The sequence below is a fragment of the Castanea sativa genome, chromosome 1 (assembly GCF_040712315.1).
Source record: "Castanea sativa cultivar Marrone di Chiusa Pesio chromosome 1, ASM4071231v1".
Lineage (NCBI taxonomy): Eukaryota > Viridiplantae > Streptophyta > Magnoliopsida > Fagales > Fagaceae > Castanea > Castanea sativa.
The window spans coordinates 22,796,558-22,801,130 of NC_134013.1; the positions used below are offsets into that span (position 1 = coordinate 22,796,558).

At 41.8% G+C, this 4,573-nt stretch overlaps 1 pseudogene; it reads right to left on the reverse strand.

Annotated features, from left to right (window-relative positions):
• Positions 1-331: 331 nt before the first annotated feature.
• Positions 332-4,338, reverse strand: LOC142622847 (cytochrome P450 94A2-like; annotated as a pseudogene).
• Positions 4,339-4,573: the final 235 nt, after the last annotated feature.

A 4,573-nucleotide genomic window follows, 5' to 3' on the forward strand; every position in this document is an offset into this window, starting at 1 on the left:
AAATGGCCAAATACCATTATTTGGTAAAATATGTAAAGATCTACTACTATTTTGAAAATATATATAGATGTATCACTCTTTTGAAACTCGAGTTTGTCATGTAACTTAAGTTCTTGGAACTCGAGTTATATAAAAAAAAATTGTAGCTATTTTTCATGGAACTCGAGTTTAGGAAACTCTGAATTACACAGTAAACTTGAGTTTTAGAAATTTAAGTTTTAAAGACGTGGTAAATCCTTAATTATTTTGCAAATAGTGATAAATGTCTATACATTTTGCCAAATAATGAAACTTGGCCCTAGTCAATTATACTCCTAACTCATTCTCGTGATCAAAGATGATGATCCCTCTCCATAATCTTCACTGGAAACCCACCTTTCATCTTGGAAGTCAAATAGTACATTTACTCTGGTTCATGGTGTACACCTTGTTTAAATGCTGGCTTCACCTTAAACCTCCTTAAAACTACAACCACCACCCTTTTCATCTGCAAGAAAGTCATATCCTTCCCCAAACAAATTCTAGGACCCGCCTAGAAGATAGGGTATTTGTACGAGTCTCTCCCCATAAACTTCCATGATGATGATGATTTCAAACTCGAATTCTCTTCCTCCTTCTGCAGCCACCTCTCGGGCTTGAACTCTGCCCACTCCGATCCCCAGAGCGTCTCCAACCTCCCCATAGCGTATGGAAAGTACGACACTAAGGGTCATCAAATAGCCCACTGTCCATAACCCGACCCAAAAACCTGATGACCCACCGGGCTAATGGGCAGCCCGGCCCGTTGTTATTGAGGCTCATGGGTAGCCCACTAACCCACTAGGTCAGGCCGTGGGCAAGTTTTTATGCCCATGGGTACCCGGTGGGCTAGCCCAGTAGCCCAACCGATTGCCAAGCCCATTGGCCTAACCTATTGGCCCAGCCTAATAACTCATAATTCATAACAAAAATAAATAGAAAGTGTATGAAGGATTGATCTTGAGATATTATAGAGGAATTTCTTAAGAGAACTCCCTCAACCACTAAGATACTCAAAGTAATTGTGCTAAACTTAGTTTACTAAATATATATTTTTCTAGTAGTTTAGCAAATTTGAATTAACCATTTGACATTTTTTTTTAATTAAAGATAAAATAAAAACCATTTACAGCCTTAATAAAAAAAATTAAATAGGTTTCCATCAACAAAACAAAAATTAAATAGATTTGAATAAAAAAAAATTGTAATTAAGTATTAAATTCTTTAATTCTTTCCTTTAAAAAAATAGATTGATTATTCCCTTATAAAAAATTGATTCTTTCCTTATAAAAATAATAAAATAATATGCTAACACAAGCTCATAGGTAGCCCATTAAGCCCAACTCGATAGCCCAGCTCGCTAAAGACAAAATGGGCATTACCCATGGGCAGGGTCATGGGCTGAGGTTTTCTCTTTCGGTCCAGCCCGACCCGGCCCATTAACTAATTAATAGTCCATTATGCCCAGCCCATTGTGCCCATGGGCCAAGTAAAAAAGGGCCGGGCCGGCCTGACCTAGCCCATTGACGACCCTTATACGACACTCTTATCCCCTTCTTCACCACTGTCCCACCGGGAAATATGTCGTCGTTAACTGCCTCCTTTGTGTCTGTCGGGACTGGTGGGTACAACCGCATGCTTTCACATAGAGAAGTGTGTTTACACTGTTAGAGATATATTAGACATATTAGCCCAATGTAATAGGCCCAAGCCCAGTCCTACTTGTACTAGTAGTCTAAGGTTTAGTCGTCTATATATACTCATGTTAGGGTTCATTGTAACACAGGTTATTGTACTACACTCTTATACAATAAAGATGTAGCCCTTATGGGATTCCTCCATGGATGTAGGCCGACAAGGCTAAACCACGTAACCTTCGTGTTCTCGATGTTCCAATTCTATGCTTCCCCTTCCGCATCCATTCTAGCATACACAACATGGTATAACACATTGCATTGCTAATAATCATGCATATATTTAACATGGTATCAGAGCCAAACTTCATTCTTGGCATCAAACAAACATCTCCAGCATACAAAGAAGATAATCACGTGCACACCATCATCTAAAGTCACACATGCTTGCCTACTGGATCTAGACTCCACGGCATCTCTCAGCCATCGTGGTTCTGTGCTGTGTCAAAATCCACAACCAAGTAAACCGTGACTTAACTTTTCAGATTTGTGCACATAAAGCCATCGCTTGTTGAAACCAACCCCACAGACATGCTCCTTGGCCTCCCGTGAGGAAAACCCAGAAATCCGGTCACCCGAAACCTAGCCATGCGCCTCCACGCGCCGCAGTTGGCTCCGAAAAATCTCCCATGCGCCGCCACAAATCTCGAATCTCGGATAGGATTATCACCACACGCGCCGCTCTGTCGGACTCGTGGCCTACCAATCTGCAAAACCCGAGAAATCCAACCTTTATCTCTCTCACACACGCCTACATGCGCCGTCATGTTTCTGGTTTTCCTCCACGCGCCGTCAAAGCCTACACGTGCCTTCCACGCATCGAAGATTCCGTGCTAACATTACGGATGCCGTCATTCCTCCACGTCAGCAGCCACGCAAGCAAAAGGCCACATCAGCCCTAGCTACATCATCAGCCACACAATCGCCATGTCAGCAGTGTTGCCTCATCAGCACCACGTCACCTAGCTGACCGTTGACCTGGACCACCCGGATCTGACCCGTGAGCACTGATCTGTTGACTTTGACTTTTGCGTTGACCTTTGACCAAAAGTCAAATTTTCCAAAATGGCCTATCTTGCTCAGTTTTTCGCATAGATTCCGATTTTGGACTCCATTTCTTCATTTGAAACTCCAAAATTGGTAAATTGGCATAATCTCCATTGTGGTTTCTTTAGAGGCATTCTTCAAGGTATCTCCAAAGGATCTTTTCATGCTTATCCAACTTCAAGCCTTCATCGAGCTTCCACCTTGAGTTTGAGGGAGGGTGTTCGAGATATATTAGACATATTATCCCCATGTAATAGGCCCAAGCCCAGTCCTACTTGTCCTACTTGTACTAGTAGTCTAGGGTTTAGTCGTCTATATATACTCATGTTAGGATTCATTGTAACACAGGTTATTGTACTATACTCTTATACAATAAAGATGTAACCCTTAAGGGATTCCTCCGTGGATGTAAGCCGATAAGGCTGAATCACGTAACCTTCGTGTTCTCGATGTTCCAATTCTATGCTTCCCCTTCCGCATCCATTCTAGCATACACAACATGGTATAACACATTGCATTGCTAATAATCATGCATATATTTAACATACACCATGTCTTTCACCATGTCATATATAGTCGCTTCTGATTTTTCATATATTTCCTTTAGAATCTCCAATTCAATTTCTGGATTCTTTGATAAAAGCCAGAAGAACCATGTTAAAGCCGCGGACATAGTGTCATGCCCAGCAAGTATAAAGCTGCAATGTCGATCACGAAGTGCTCGTCCGAATGGCCAGAGCTTAAGAACCTTGACAACAGGTCCACGGAATCAAGGCTTTGTTTCTCTCCCGGCTCCTACTTCTTTTCATTTATTTTGTTCATGGTAAACTCTTGTATTTCTGAGACAGCGATTCTGAGACACTTTTCTGAACCAATATTCAACAACTTCTTGATTTCCCATATGAATGGGAGTAACGCATTGAACCTCTCGCTGCTATATCTGACACCATCTTCAAAGGCTAAAGTGAACTTGGCTTGTGGAAGAGAGGGAGACAAGTATGCCAGGTCGAACTCGAAAGCGGTCTTATATTATCGAAAGCAAACCTTTGAAGAATGTCTTGGACATCAAGGACATTCGTTCCATGTTTGGCAGCTGAGGATAGAATGGGGATGAGGCGATTAGAGAGCTCAGTGTCGACGAACTTACGGAGAGATTTGGTGTTGAATTTGTGGCTAGAGACTTGTCTTTGGAACTTCCAGGACTCACCATCAACGTTGAAGATGCCGTGGCCAAGAAAGTCGGTGAGAGCTTGACGAAAAATGTCACCTTTTGGTAATTGGGGAAGTTGGTCTTGAGGATGTGTTGGAACACAGCAGGGTTGGCGGAGAAGACCTGGTAGGCTGCGTAGGAGCAGTGGAGAACGATGGTGGCGGAGGGTGAGTCTTGGAGAATGTTTGAGAGCCATGGGAGTAGGCGCTTTCGGTTGGCGAAGATGGCGAATAATGAACCCACTAGAGGGTACGATTTGGGGACTTTGGATTTAGATTTTGAATTGGAATTGAGAAAGAAGAAGAAGAGAAGGGGAAGTAGAAGAAGGAAAATGGGGAATAGAACTTGCATTTGCAACAGCAGCAACATGGTTTGTGTTTCTCTTTCTGTTTCTCAGTTTTACTTTCAGTTTCAGATTGTTTATTCTGTTTTTTCGCTTGTACTCTCTATATCTATACTATTATTTAAGGGGCTTTCCCTGTTTGGATTTCACATTTTCTAGTTCAAAAATGTCCCTACACATCTATATTTAAGTAGAGACAAAATTAAAGGATAATTCGGTAAAAATGCAACTCTAACTCCCACTAAAATATTGCCTAAAAAA